Source organism: Topomyia yanbarensis, chromosome 3, assembly GCF_030247195.1.
Source record: "Topomyia yanbarensis strain Yona2022 chromosome 3, ASM3024719v1, whole genome shotgun sequence".
Taxonomy (NCBI): domain Eukaryota; kingdom Metazoa; phylum Arthropoda; class Insecta; order Diptera; family Culicidae; genus Topomyia; species Topomyia yanbarensis.
In genome coordinates, this window is record NC_080672.1 from 53,210,285 (window position 1) to 53,226,834 (window position 16,550).

The window sequence follows — 16,550 nt, forward strand, 5'->3', positions numbered from 1 at the left end:
TAAGAGAATAGATACTAAGCAAAATGACAACTGTCAAAAATGCAACAATGATCATCCGTCAGTTTCGTTCCAATCGTATCAAATCCATTGATTTGAATGGCATTTTGTTCGTTTAGTTTAACTCTGACAAATAATCGTTGTTCCATTTTGACAGTTGTCGTCAGTCTCCTTACATTCTGGAGCTAAAATATTCTGAATTTAATTTTAAATAAACTTTTTTTCAAGTGTGCAGTTCGTCCGTCGCCTCGGCTAAACTGAAAACATGAACGAACCGCATTTCCGTCCGCCCTCTGAGCGGTGTGATGGGGATAGTACTACTGGAAAAGACGACACGGTGTGCTGAGTTTTCTATTTAATCCTTCCGTAACCCACTTTATTCCCTTCCCCAGGCAATCCTTTCGATCTAGATACCGAACTTGATTCGGTACCACATCACAGCCAGCCAGCCAGCCAGCCAGCCAGTCAACCAGCCAGTCAGTCAGGGCTTCGGCATCAGCAATCGTATTCATGAAATGCTCGAAAGGTCGGTTGGGTCAAAAGCGCAGAAATTCATTTCAAAGATCATTTCAGAGGATACCGTTCCGATGGTTTCCCGGTTCAATAGAAAGAACACAGAAAGAAGAGATTTTCAAGCTTGAGAGAAATAACCCATGTATGTACGGGAATACAGCGTGGGTTCTGGCAGTTTTAATTCGAGCGGAAATCGTCGTCGTTTTGCGGGTGATCCGTAAAAAAACATTTGACTGCGTTTGCGGTGTACATCTGAAAACCAGCATGCCAAAAATTGAAGTGGGGTTTCCGGGTGATTCAACAGCGTATGGAATGATAAATTTGATAAGGTGTAGTACCGAGGAAATCAGTATTTTTAACATTATTGGTCTAAACTAGATTTTAACAATTTATTCATCATCTAAAGCCGTACTTACTGCATCCAATATATTAACTAATATATTAAGTTTCAGCAATTCTGCATATGATATGTACTACTATACGATTTTTACATTTCTCACAAAATAAAATTTGGATTCACTGAAATTTTTCGATGGCCCAGTCTCATATGCCAATCCGAATTACATTAGGCCAGGAACTTCATTGGTTCGTTGCTCCACGTTCGATTTAAACAAATATGTGCATATTGTTATTATAAATGCCATTTCAAAACGTCCTTTATACAGACCGTGCTAAAAGTTTACTGACAAGTAATAAATGATTCCAAAATTTTGTTACCCCATAATATCATAAACACTTAAAATTGTGTTCGTCAGAATCACTGAAAACCAGCTATTAAAGTTCGAATTCGATCACTCGAAACGTCAAATGCATCGTATCAAACATCCGTTTAACTGCTTTTTCCAGCACAGTGACACATTTTGGAATCATCTGCCACCGTATTCGAGTGAAATCGTCGTTTTATAACCGAATCAATGCCGCCGTCAGCAACAACGGCGCGTTTGTTCATTCAGATACTCTTGCCTCTCGCTTGCACCTTCCAATAACGCACCCACACGTACGTACCCATGAAGAAATACGGCCACAGCCTGCCGCGGACGACATAATTTCACTCCTCTGCATTACGGCGGCAAGGAAACTGTTGATCGAGGTCGATTTCCTATTCAAATAAAATTATGCATGAAGCAATGCCGGATGTGGATAAATGATGGTTTGCGAGAAATACAAACGGAAATATATGTTGCTCCTCTATTATTACCGTGTGGGACGTGCTGAAGCTGACGGATTTCGATTAGGCGTCATGAGAAAAAAAAGAACAATGGTAACCAGCGAAAGATTTAGTATCACGGTTTGGAACATAATCTTGGAGTTGTAGGTTCATAAACGAAATCGAAACCCACGCCCAAAGTCTCAGACATAAAGGAAAGTCCAGTTGGCTATTGTCGGATCAGTTCTGTTTATTCTGCTAACATAGAACCCCAACCTGCGTCATCATTACATATAAGAAGGAATAAAAGCGCTAGGGTTGTGCGTGGCAGTTTCTCCGATGACTATTTCAACGATTTTTGATGACTACCGCATTCTGTTATTTAATGAAGAAATTATAGTGCTTTCGAGAACAAGATTTTATAAAATGTTGGAAGTTTATGAAATACCACCAAGTATGGTTTTATATGAAAATACTTCAAAGGAAACGAAACAGGTTTCTGTTTTACTAAGGCAAATCAAAATATTTGGGAGAATTTAAATTTCATTGGAACATATGCGGCTAATCTACACCCACCGCTGAAACCGCCAGGGAAATGTAATAAATCGCTTTTCCACGGTAACAGGATAAGAGAATACCATCAATGTTAACGATACACCGATAAACGTAGTTTGACCTATCTCTATCCACGTCCTTCGGTGCATGATCCGTTTGATTCACCAGCAACTAACCCAACTTCTCTGTCGGTTCTCAATCACTTGGTTTCCAAATGCCAGATAGTATTGCTGAAACGTTTTCCACCTTTTCCCACGCGAGTATTTCAGTTGTTTATCGAATAGGATGTTTGCTCTAATCTCTACCCACCCGTTTGTTTCAGTTAGCGAATGGGTAGCTTTGTACTAACCCAGTGTATCATTTCAATCTACTACTCTGACAAGGTGGAGATGATTTCAAGCCAATCATCGCTCCAATCTATCAAATTTCAAATTTGTGTTTTGGTGTTTGGCGATGATTGTATATGCAATCTAATAAATAAGTTAGCTCGTAAGCCAGCAGCAGAACGAGATTCTAGATAGTGATATGAAAAACATTATAGACAGCTAACAACAATCGACTACACAGATTGGATGAACTCTACTCTAGTTTGAGTTTTAATAGATTACCACTTCAGTTTTTATTATGATACAAGTAATTTCATTGGGTAACATCAACGTTGTACAGTTGTAACTTTCAGCTAACATATCTTCCACAAACCTGGCATGTTACACCCTTTTATTCCTCTCAACGTCTTTCTATAGACATAATTCGACACTTTATTGCTCTTGTTAATTACATAGCATATAATTCATTGCACAGTACAAAAGGTTCAACAATAGCTTTACATCGGTACACCCGGAATCCTTTTACCGGTGGTGAAATGCCAAAGGTTTTCTGAAACTCACATTTCGTGCGAACTGGTTTAATAAACCCACACAACCCACTTCCATCGTCTGGATTAGTACAATAAAGGGAGCAGTTGGTGCCTAGTCTTGGAGATCGTAACGCAATATTAATGTTGTTTGCGAAGCGTGGGATATGTAAAATTTTAGCAAACCTTGAGGTTATCTACCGCTCTCTGCAGTGCAGTTTTCGTGGGAAGATTTACACTGGACACGAATTTCTTTCTCGTGTTACTTGTGTATTGTTGCTAGAAACGAAAAGTTACAAAGAACCAAGATAACCTTTAAGATAACGCGCTATCATCCATTTCACGAAGAAATTTTTTTTTTATTGCCAATGACACAAGCAGATGTAAAAAAGGACCGCCCCACTATGGACACCCATGAAGCAAGCAAACAATTTACGCTTTGATATTTATCCAGTACACAAACACTGTGTGAAATAGTGGTGAGTTTACACAACAAAAGAAAGCCCCACTGCGAGCGAATTGTGTTCGTGTTGTCTTCAAAATGTCCCGCACGACCAGCTGCAATTCTTCGTGAATTGGTTTCCCTGTAAATAACACCTCTATAGAAGATCGCTTGCATGATTTATCTGCTCGCATCCATGATATCGTGCTTAAAAACCAAAATACTAAAATACGAAGAAGTCAGTGACAGCTGAGGACTGGTCCGCTCAGAGAAAGGGGAAGGGATTGGGCGGGGTGTTTCCTCCGGGTCCGGAATTCTAGGGATGACCCGGATTTTGACCAGAAATAGTGATTCCGATACATATTGTTTCGCCAAAATTTATTTTGAAAAAAAAAATTAATTTAAAGCTTTCAAAGAGACAAGCTATCCTCCCACATAATATATTAAAATTTTAAATTTTAATATCTTGTTTAGCTTGTCTCTCTGAAAATTTTAAATTGCATCAATTTTAATTTTCTTCTAAAAAATTTTCTCGTAAATAAGTGACAAACGTTTGTTTAATGTGATATTTTTTTGGTTTTCAATATGATAATTCATTTGGATTTTTGAACTTATAGTATTTAAAGTACACAAAATTAAACATTTTTCAATCGCTGATAACTGAATCTTTTCGATACATGTAAAATTATTCCATATGACAAAAATTTCAACTTTGTAATAGATAGAGTAGAAGTACCATTCTTCGTCCCCTCTCCAATTTTCATTTAAATTTTTTATTAAACTTTTAAATTTTTTCTCATAAGTTCAATTTGTATAAAATACAGAAAAATATTCAGTTAAGTCTTCAGTTAGGCATCTTTTAATTACTGCCATCACACAGCCCCCTCGTCCACTTGGTTCGCCACAGCCACAGCAAAAATAGCATAGTACGATTGTGTTGCTTAATGCCAGGTAGCAAACGTTTTCACGTATTCTTTCACGTAAATTACTTGGTTGAAGGTCTCGGTTGCAATGAAAATGTCACTTTTCAAGCCACAGATACAGACAGCCTGCTGAATCAGATATTTATGTGTGAACTACGCAGCGATGGGTGAAGTCTATCGATTTCCTGTTACGAGCGGGTGTCCGATTGCTTGGTCTTAAGGCAATTCAAAAATACTGCATCCTCGAAAGCGACATTGAAAAAGTTTGAATGAGTAGGATGTTGGACAGATACGGCGTTCTGTACTACTTTTCATACAAATTTAAATATCCCGCAATGCAAAATTGTATGCATAATTCATCTAAAAAAAATGATATTATTAATGCAGTATAACACATTGCGTTAAGCACGATATCTTTACAAATCATCCTAATTTTTGAAACCAAAACTAATCGATTTTGTAAAGAAATCAGCCCAATTTCCGTAACTCTAACTAAACTCTATTTGCATACACTTTCATGGAAGATTTAGTTATTAAAATTAGAAAGTTCTGTTTGAAAATCCATAAATTGGTTCATCGGTTTCGGAGATATCATGCGCACCACTATCGCAACTGTACAGAAATTCTTCGCAGTAATAGTCGGCGAATTTGTCATGAACATTCATTAGTAAAGACTTTCGTAAGGTTTGGGCATTATACCGTAAAAAAATCACAAAAAATGTCTTCATATTATCGAGTTCAAAGATATATCGCCCATTGAACTACGAACCAGTTGAAAAAGTTGGTCGAGATATTGCCTGCGGAATTTTTTTGCGAAAAGTATTTTGGAATAAATTAAAAAATCCCTTTCCCGGGAAATAAATTCCCGGGATGAAACCTCTACTCCACAGTAAACGCTTCTGCAATCGGGAGAGCCAAAGATCCTAAATTCTCCACGGTTGATCTGACCGGACTTTTCAACAATCGTTCGATTGTCTGCCAACTAAACGGAAGCCAGCAGAATAAGCGTTGCCGGTTGACGTTAAACGAAGTTCTTCCGTGGAATTCTTATTGCGCAACTTTATTTTGGCTCTGCGAAAATGGTTTCCTCATTCGTTCTTAACCTTGGACTTCGAATCTTAGCTTACCTTCAAGGCACACAAAGTTTTCTGGCTCAAACCGAATTTGCGTGCGCTTGCTCCGAATCCACAACCTTCCAAATTCTAATATGAAGATTCTTATTTTCTTTCGAGCACTAACAAGTCTCAATTTTACATTTGGATTACTACTTGTAATATACTTAAGCTACTCATTTCCCTTTTAGCAGCGATAAGCAAATTCGCCAACACTCTTCGACTAATATCTATTTTTTTTTTTTCAATTTGTTTATTTGATAAGGCACGTATGCGTTAGCTTAAAGGTGCCATTTTTTCATTGTTTTACATTTTGAATTTCTTAAAACTAGGGGGTTACACATTTCAATATTATTTTGTTTTATATGATGAAACTAAAAAAAAATTACAGCTAACTTATACATATAAAAGAGGGTATAATATAATATTCGTAAAATTTGGGGGACGGGTCATTTTGTGTGTTCTTTTTATAGTAATTCACTTTATGATTTTTAGAAGGGAGATTGTAGGAGAAATTAATTATTAACTAAGCGGTACATTTTACAAGCTTATTAACTAGAAATAACTAGAGAGAGTGGTTCAAGATTAGGGGGAATTAATTAGGGCTATTTTAAAGTAGTGGTACTGTTGTGCATTTCTTAACGAGATTAACTATTGATCAACTAAAACTAGAAGATAGGGGGGCACATAAGTTGTGGGAAGATATTCAAGGGGAGAAGGGGGTGAAGTCATACATCTGTGTATCAGAGACATGGGAGAGAGGGTGGACAAGGCTGAACGGGGGGGGGGGGGGATATAAACTTTCAGTTTCCGGCATCAGGAATCAACGGCCAGGATTACAGATTCGAACGGATGTATCAAGTATTGGGACGCCGGGCGGTTTTCCTCGAGCCGGTAGGGGTTCCTCTAGACGATTTCGTAGTACGGCTCAGATACGGATCGGGAACACACCGCGCTGCGCGTGTGATGTTGTACTGTAGATCTCGCGTTGTTGGTTCATTCGCCAGATGCTTTGTCTCGTCTTGGAGTCGTATCAAACCATCGTTGGGGACGGTAGACGGAAGAGGGCACTTCTGGGAATGATAAGAGAAAAGATAGGGGCATTTAAATTTGGATATTGATGGTTTTGAGGAACGTGTATATAAGGGACATGTAGAGAATATCGCGGCTTGCTAGTACATCTCGAACCGGGACATTGGGTGATCTTCCTCGGGCCCGAAGGGAATCGAATAGTTGAGATCTGGCAGAACAGTACTCGGCGCATGCCCAGACAACATGTTCGATTTCGTGATAACCGTTGCCACAAGCGCAGATACCGCTATCCACGAGCCCAATACGCCGGAGATGTGCGTCCAGCGTGTAGTGATTGGACATGAGCCGAGACATCACGCGAATGAAATCCCGACCCACATCCATCCCCCTGAACCAAGGTTTCGTCGATACCTTAGAGATTATCGAATGTAGCCACCTTCCCAGTTCATCATTGCTCCATGAAGTTTGCCAACTTTCGAGGGTTCTCTGATGAGTAATACTGAAAAATTCGCTGAAGCTAATTGGTCTTTCATATATGTCACCTTGTAAAGCGCCCGCCTTAGCTAAAGAGTCCGCTTCTTCATTACCTGGAATGGAGCAATGCGAGGGAACCCAAACTAAGGTAATCTTGTACGATCTTACAGACAAAGCACGCAGGCGCTCCCAGATTTTCCCCAGAAAATATGGAATGTGCTTTCTAGGTTTCATTGAACGGAGAGCCTCGATTGAGCTGAGGCTATCCGAGACAATAAAGTAATGATCGGTGGGCAAAGTATCAATGATCCCAAGGGTATACTGAATAGCAGCAAGTTCTGCGACGTAAACTGAAGCAGGATCATTGAGTTTGAATGAGGCGGTGAGGTTTTGATTGAATATACCGAAGCCAGTGGAGCCGTCGAGGCTTGACCCGTCGGTGAAAAACATCTTGTTGCAGTCGACCTCTCGAAATTTACTATGAAAGATGCTTGGGATCACTTGCGGACGTATGTGATCCGGGATTCCACGAATCTCGTCTTTCATGGATGTGTCGAAGAATACAGTTGAATCAGAAGCATGAAAGAGATTGACACGGTTGGGATAGTATGAAGAAGGATTGATATTTTGTGCCATGTAATCGAAGTACAAGGACATAAATCGGGTTTGAGAATTGAGCTCGACAAGCCTTTCGAAATTTGCAATTACTAACGGGTTCAAGATATCGCATCGGATGAGCAATCGATATGAGAGTTCCCAAAATCGATTTTTCAGCGGAAGGACGCCCGCCAGCACTTCTAAACTCATCGTATGTGTCGAGTGCATGCAACCCAAAGCAATACGCAAACAACTATATTGGATTCGCTCTAGTTTGATAAAATGTATGTTCGCAGCGGAGCGGAAACAGAAACTCCCGTACTCCATCACCGACAATATTGTTGTTTGGTACAGCCTGATCAGGTCTCCTGGGTGGGCACCCCACCATGTTCCGATTATTGTACGGAGAAAGTTGATCCTTTGCTGGCACTTCTGTTTCAGATACCTAATGTGACATCCCCAGGTTCCTTTAGAGTCGAACCAGACCCCGAGATATTTGAAAGTTGAAACCTGAGCAATAGTTTGACCCATTAATTGAAGCTGTAGTTGCGCTGGTTCACGCTTCCTTGAAAATACGACTAGCTCAGTTTTCTCCGTGGAGAACTCGATACCTAGCTGAAGGGCCCAAGCAGACAAATTGTCCAAGGTATCTTGCAATGGTCCTTGCAGATCGACGGCTTTGGGACCTGTAATAGAGACCACACCGTCATCTGCAAGCTGCCTTAACGTGCAGGAATTGACAAGACATTCGTCAATGTCATTCACGTAAAAGTTATAGAGAAGGGGGCTTAGACATGAGCCCTGGGGAAGACCCATGTAGCTAATTCGTGATGTCGATAAATCACCATGCGAAAAATGCATATGTTTTTCAGACAGCAAGTTTAGCAAAAAGTTGTTTAGAGTCGGTGAAAGACCATGCTGGTGCAGCTTCTCAGAAAGAATTTTGATAGAAACTGAATCAAAAGCCCCCTTTATATCTAGGAAAACTGATGCCATCTGCTCTTTGCTAGCATAAGCCATTTGAATTTCTGTTGAGAGCAACGCAAGACAATCGTTCGTCCCTTTGCCTTTGCGGAAACCAAATTGTGTATCTGACAGTAAGCCATTTGCTTCAACCCAATTATCGAGGCGAAACAAGATCATTTTCTCGAACAACTTTCGGATACAGGACAGCATCGCAATCGGTCGATACGAGTTGTGGTCGGAGGCTGGTTTTCCTGGTTTTTGAATGGCGATGACCTTAACTTGCCTCCAGTCATGAGGGACAATATTACCCTCAAGAAACTTATTAAATAAATTCAACAAGCGTCTCTTGGCAGAGTCTGGCAGATTCTTTAACAAGTTAAATTTGATTCTGTCTGGCCCTGGGGCTTTATTGTTACATGATAAGAGAGCAAGTGAGAACTCCACCATCGAAAACGGTGTTTCGTTCGGGTTATTGTGAGGGGACGCGGCGCGGTAGATCTTCTGTGCCGGAGCGGAATCCGGACAAACCTTCTTGGCAAAATCGAATATCCAACGGTTTGAATATTCCACGCTCTCATTAGTACTGTTTCGGTTTCGTAAGCGCCGGGCCGTACTCCACAGAGTGCTCATCGATGTTTCTCTCGTTAGTCCGTCGACGAACCGGCGCCAGTAGCTACGTTTTTTGACTTTTATCAAACTCTTCATGCGCGTTTCCGCCATCGCGTACTGTCGGTAGCTAGCTGGCAGCCCGTCGTCCCGGAAGGTCTTATACGCAGCGGCCTTCTCCGCGTAAACGTCTGAGCATTCTTTGTCCCACCATGGATTGGGAGGACGCCCGCGTGAGTTCGCGTCTGGTACGCGTTTAGTCTGAGCTTGAATCGCGGTATCGAGAATCAAGCCAGCCAGGAACCCGTACTCTTCCTCCGGAGGAAGCTCTTGTGTCGATTCTACTTTTTCGGATATCGCGGACGCGTAGCTCTTCCAATCAATATTTCGTGTGAGGTCATACGAAACATTGATTGTATTCGGTGGCCCTGAACCGTTAGCAATAGTAATTACGATTGGCAGATGGTCGCTGCCGTGGGGATCAGAGACTACCTTCCACATGCAATCTATCCGCAGCGATGTCGAGCAGAGGGACAGATCTAAGGCGCTCGGTCGCGCTGGAGGGGCAGGAATCCGTGTCATTTCACCCGTATTCAAAATAGTCATATTGAAGTTGTCGCAAAGCTCATGGAGTAGGGTAGATCGATTATCGTCATGAAGGCAACCCCATGCCGTGCCGTGGGAGTTGAAGTCACCTAAAACTAGCCTCGGTGCGGGGAGGAGTTCCGCAATATCGCAAAGCCGTCGCTGGCTAACTGAGGCTCTAGGGGGGATGTAGGTGGAAGCAATACAAAGGTCTTTGCCTTTAATTCTGGTTTGGCAAGCGACAACTTCAATGCCTGGTGTCGAGGGGAGGTCGATTCGATTGAAAGAATAGCACTTTTTGATCCCCAAAAGTACTCCTCCGTAAGAGTCTTCTCGATCCAAGCGAATAATATTAAAATCGTGGAAGTGTAGGGTTATTTCTGAAGTGAGCCATGTCTCGCATAGGGCAAATGCATCGCATTTCAAATTATTTAGTAAGATTTTAAACGAATCGATTTTCGGGATAATGCTTCTGCAATTCCACTGTAGAACAGTGATTAAATCCTTGACCTCGTTCGATGAATTAGCCATCGAAGGATACAATCGCTGAAAGAAGGGGCCATTTCGCAGTGAACTGCATCAAAAATGTTTTTACTGCGGGGAGAAAGCTTATCAAGATACTTTTAAGGGGGTCAGAAATGTTTAACGCTGTAAGAATACGGTCCACAATGTCAGAGAAATTTATTAAGCCAGCACTGTTTTCTTTCTCTGGCTGAGATATGGGAACACTTGGGGTTTTTGATGTTCCTGGAAGTGCTGGGAACTCCTTTTCTGAGCTCAGGTTACTGAGACCGGGAGCGACTTGCTTCGGTTTTGCACCAGTACTTCCTTGAGTAGTTATTTTAGGGGGACCATGAAGAGACACCTTCTGGCCTTTACGACGAAGCTTGGAAGAAGAAATGTTCTTCCTTTTTCTACTACTTCTAGGCACAGCAGAAGATGTTCCCTCCTGGGGTTCATCACAGTCGCCTTCGTCAGTAGACAAGTTGGTAAAGATGTTCGTAGAGACAGGTGGCGTAGCTATCTTAAGCATTTCTGCAAAAGATCGCTTAGAGCGTCCCTGAAGGGAACGCTTAAGATTTTCCTCGCGCTGTTTGTACGCGGGACATGAAGGGAGATCATGCGGGTTTCCCCCACAGTAGAGACACTTTTCGACATCTCTACCACAGGAATCATCCGCATGATTCCCACCGCATTTCCCACAGCGGGCTTTATTGCTACAATGGGAGGCTGTGTGTCCCAATTGTTTGCAATTAGTACAGTTCATGACCCGCGGCACAAAGAGGCGAACAGGTAGACGAACCTTGTCAAAGAGGAGGTAATTGGGCAGGGCAGAGCCGGCGAAGGTCACCCGATAAGAGTCTGAGTTGACGTATATTTTCTTACCGTCAGCTGCGACTGATGCTGAATGCAAACGTTTGCATTCCAGTATCTTCACTGGCTTAAGCATGGGGTCTTTGAAACAGCCAGTCCCATATTTTAGCAGGTCCTCGCAATTCAGACTCGAATCGGAAACGACCCCACTGACTTCAACCCTGCTAGCTGGAATATAAACCCTGTACTCCTTCGTAAAGGGCTCGTAGCCAGCAATATCGTTTGCCTGAGCAGAACTGTTAACCACCACCCGAAGCTTATCAGGGCGAATTTTCGATATTTCTGTCACGGCCGAATACCGATCCGTCAGAACTCGAGAAATCTGCAACAGATTCAAGCACATTTTTTCTTTGGTCCGGAAGAAGATCACAAATGGCCCGGTGGCCGAGCTCGGATATACCTTGAGCCGGGGAGCCGATTTTATTTCGACGTCCATCTCACCTTGAGATGAACCGCCGTCAGGGGAAGTCATTTTTGCACGGGCCTATTGCCCAGTGCACGTTATTAATACAGCCAAGAAGGGGAAACGAAAACTAATACTTAGCTTGTGTAGGTAACGGTATCCAGACGGCTTACTAAAAGAACACTGCTTCACTTCACTGACCGGCTAACGGTACTCAGAAACAGAAACACAAAAGAAGGGAAAAATAATGAAACCTCAACTAGGCGTAGAGTGTGCCAATAACCTTGAACGCGGATTAACACTATTTGTCGCTATAGAGTGTACGGACCGATGACAAAAGACTTCTATCTCGACTGAGTGCTCGATAACGAATGTCTAATATCTATATTGAACACAGTTTTATTTTAAACGAATAAAGATACTTTTGCAATGCATGCTACGATGAGAGAGGATTTTTTTTTCATAATAAAACGATATGTGTGTAAACGCGTTAATGCGTTGAACCTGCAAAACTACAAACTTTAAATCAAAATCGCAAAATTAAAAAAAAATCGTTTTCGCCAATTTTCGCTCAAATATACTAAAAACTATAATCCTTCAAGTGGTTAAAACAGTATTCAATTTTAGGTGCCCGTATAAGCGATATTAACCTTTGAAATAGGCTATTTTTAGACGAAAAGTGTACATAATTTTTGAAAGAAAAAAGTTAGGCCTTCGGTGTCTTGGAGAAAAATATTCGGTTTTGAAGATTACTGTAAGCTGTTCAAAGGTTGTTTTATCAAAGGATCTGTGCAATGAATGTATAAATAAATCTTAACATTACACAAAAGATCAATTTTTGACTTGCCTTCAATATCGTAAAACAAAATAATCTTCGGTTTGAGCACTTTACACCAGACGCCCCCGTTAATGTAAATAACAAACGAGATTTTTTCAATTTTTTTTAATCGAAGGTTTTATCGGAAATAAAAATAAAACTAAAATAAAAAACACCCTAGCTACCCTAACATTGCTGCTCAAAGGTTAAAACTTATGAAAAATTTTCGCTGAACAAAGCTGTTTCAAATGTCTTATAACAATTCGATTTTGGTTTGAGGGCATATTTGACATGCTCACCCGGCTAGACATCGTTATCCATTTGATAAGGTTCAGTGTGATGTCTGGACAGAAAAAGAAAACTGTGCTGAGCACATCTTGTTCATGATGTAGTTCACAGAACAAGATACCGCGAATCAGTCACACTTTTGTGTTCTTCTTCACATTGTCACATTACTCCGAGCGAAAAAACCAATAATAACCAAAAACAATAGATCGCGATAAGGCGAAGAAAAAATACGAATATCATAATCAAACTGCTGATGTCATGAAGATGAGTAAACATCACTCCCCATGTCAAATTTGAAAGTAAGCTCTAGAATAAAATATCACAGTAACTTGCAAATAAATTACGAAATTATGGCCAAGCTCCTAAAATCAAGAATATAAACCACAATATCCAAAATCATGACTAAGATCCTTAAATCATGGACATAAATCGCTCTACTCGTGACTAAAATATCTCGATAACATGAACAGAATTCGCGAAAATGGTAACTAAAATCCTGAAATTATGAACATAAACATCGCTACTTTGACAGAAAAATTCGATAGTAAACTCATAAATCAAATATCACGGTAACGTTATGAGAAATAGAGGTGTGCGCCGCTGCGCCACGCCGCCGCCGCCGATGATTTTTTCACGCCGCCGTTTTCAGGAAAAAATAGTCAGCACGCCGATTGCCTATATTTAATCCCGCGCGGATTCCATATTTGACCTAAATGTGTATTGAGTAAATGAATTTTTGTATATTCTTTGTAAAACGATAATCTTATTGGATATAACACTTTTGTGTAATTCTTTCTATTCCCAATCTTCAGGCAGGATTTTGTAGTCTATATGGAAACAATTTGAACTGCACGCTAACTCCGCAAACAATTCAACTGGACAAGCGAATATCAGCCGAATAGGTCGATAAGAGGTATTAAGGTATTAGGAGATTTAGCAATAATTACTTGCAATATCGTACACTTGTTTTGATCAGGGGAATGTATTCGGCTGTTCAGTCCTGTAAATTTTAGCGAACACTAATTTTGGTAATGTTCAAACGTTTCAACCATTGGTTCCGGTCTTCTTCAGTGAAGATTCTCTGTAATGTTCTTGTTACTCGCTTTTTCAAGGCGATCTATTGTCATTATAACTGGCTTCCAATTATTTGGCGCTAAAAATTGGTCGCGCTGTTTAATTTGATACTCGGAAAAAATTTTTGGGAAAAAATCTTTTCTTGTCACCGGAGGAAACACTATTTTCGGAAACGGAATAGACAGTTTTACTTCCGTGCCTCCGAAAATAGTGTTTCCGGCGCGCCGGGTCAACACCAATCGACCCCAAATTTTGCACAGTTGTTTGGGACCTCAAAAGGAACCAAAAAAGTGCTGTGCTCGGTTGATGTGGCTATGATTACATTTTTCCATATAACAATGCCCCGCCCTAATGAACATACAGGGTGTTTGGTTCATGGTTAAGAATCTCTCGGGGGGTGATAGACTGCCATATTTGGAGAAAAAAATTGTTCTACACATACCATCAAATCTCAACCGTTACAGAGTTATTGAACTTTTTGTGTAAAAACTTATTTGTCTTAAAGTACCTCTAACTTTAAAAGTATACTTTGTATTTTAAATATTTTAGTTACATTCGAAAGGTGAGAAAATTTCGCATTGAGTGATGCCCTTACATGTTTCAGCTAATGAGTTTAAGTAGCCTTTTCAAAGTAATTTATTGAAAATTAAACAATTTTGAACGATTTTTCGTTCATTTCTTGAAAATCCTTATAGTTAACCTTATCATTTTAATAATTCAGATTGTTAGTCTTGATGAGCTGCCTAATTCGTTCTTTGACATAATACACTTATCTTTTCTTATTTTCATGATTTTGGGTTATTCAACTTTGATATTTTTATCTCATTTTCACTAGTACCAGCTCTAATTGAAAAATTACGGCACTTATTGTACTGTTTTAGCCAGGAAAATTTTACAGTGAAAAATGTAGTAATACCTTTCAGTTAAGCGAATTTAGTATTCTTTTAAAAGTAAATTAGTTTAAAGTTAGTTCTATTATTAGCATTTTCGTTAATTTTCTTAAAATAGTAAATAATAAACATCACCATTATTATCATGGAAAAAATGCATCTCAGCAAATTCTACAGTTCTTTCTTTGACTCCATTCAATTATCTCTTTTGGTTTCGACGCAAAATCGTTTTTATCACATCGTTTCATATGGAAAAATAACGATTTTGAACCCACTACATTTGTGGCGAGCTCATGCTGTGTTAACTATTAAATAGCAGCAAAATGAAAAGAGATATAGACAAAGTGTCAAATAAAAAGTTATAGAGAATATTAAGGGGCATCAAATGAACAATAGTAACGATAAATTTTGTTGATTAATAATTAGAATAATTAAAAAACTCTCCAAAAACACAAATTTTGAGTTATTTCGTTAGTAAAAAATCATTTAGTACACTTAACTAAAAGATATTTGTACATACACTGATAGGACATTTTCTCAACTTTCCAATGAAATCTTGTAAATAACGATATAAAGCATATTTTTAGATTAGAGTCTTTTAAGCACTTGCAAGTCGGTTACAGGAAAAGTATAGTAATGAAATTACAAAGAAATGAGAAGAGATAGAAATATGACGTCCAAGAACAAATTATGAATCGTCCTAAAACCCAACTTTTGGATAATGGATATTGCTATAATCATACTTCATTATTTCGAGAAAATTAGCAAAAGCCTCCTCAAAAACACTAGCTTTTAAATACTTTACAGCTAAAAGGTAATTAAAACTAATTACTTAAAAGATATGAGAACAACATTCAATAGGAAATTTTCTCACCTTTCGAATGGAACTGAAATATTGAAAATACAAAGTATACTTTTAAAGTTAGAGGTATTTTAAGACAAATAAGTTTTTTACACAAAAAATTCAATAACTCTGTAACGGTTGAGATTTGATGGTATGTTTAGAACAATTTTTTTCTCCAAATGTGACAATCTATCACCCCCCGAGAGATTCTTAACCATGAACCAAACACCCTGTATAAGCCAGCATAGTTCTTTCTACAAAATCTGCATGAATAAAAAAAATTACGTTGCAAATTACCATCGCACGTGTAAATCACCATTCTACCCGAATTTGCACGCAAGCAAGGCTCGTATAGTGATTGCTGAACATCTATTGGTCGATCGTTGTCTCGGCCTCTACTGGCTTTTCAAAAAGACAATGTTATTTTTTACACACGCTGAAAACTTGATTTAGATGTCATTTCTCAGTAATGTAATCAGGCATGTATTTGACAAGAAAACCTATTTAATCGTTCTGTGCTAAGACAACTCGTAATGCGATGTTGAAACCAGGCTTCGGAAGTCAACTCACGTCACGTCATGCTTTCGATTTTGTATTCCAACCCGCATGAATTTTAACTATTAACCTTGGTCTGGCGGTACAGAGGGTAGACGTTGGTCTTATAAGCCACCCTTCGTATGTTGGAGCCCCCGCCAGTATGGATTCTTAGTAGTCAATAGCCTCGTAACAATAGCTATGCGATAGCCCTGTTCATTACTAAACCCTGGCTGCAAAGTCTGCCAAAACGAAACTTGGAACGGAAAACTAGTGTTAGACATACTCATATCGGCATGATGGAAGATCTTCTGCAAGTTTACAACTGATTCTCTCTAGAAAATCCATCCGCCTTTAAATTTTCATTTGGGATCATCCATAAATGACGTAGCATTATATGGGGGAGGGGGGAGTTTTGTATTTTGTGATGATGTGTGACGACAGGGGGGTAGGGGGTCATGTCATGCTACGTAGCTTTACCCGTTTCATCTAACTAACATCGTTTTTTATTTTTTTAAATTTTT

General features: G+C 39.7%; 1 protein-coding gene across 1 annotated transcript in view; it reads right to left on the reverse strand.

Moving 5' to 3' along the window:
• Positions 1–16,550, reverse strand: part of LOC131689292 (uncharacterized) — a 165,224-nt gene that overhangs the window by 62,972 nt on the left and 85,702 nt on the right. The window lies entirely within an intron of this gene.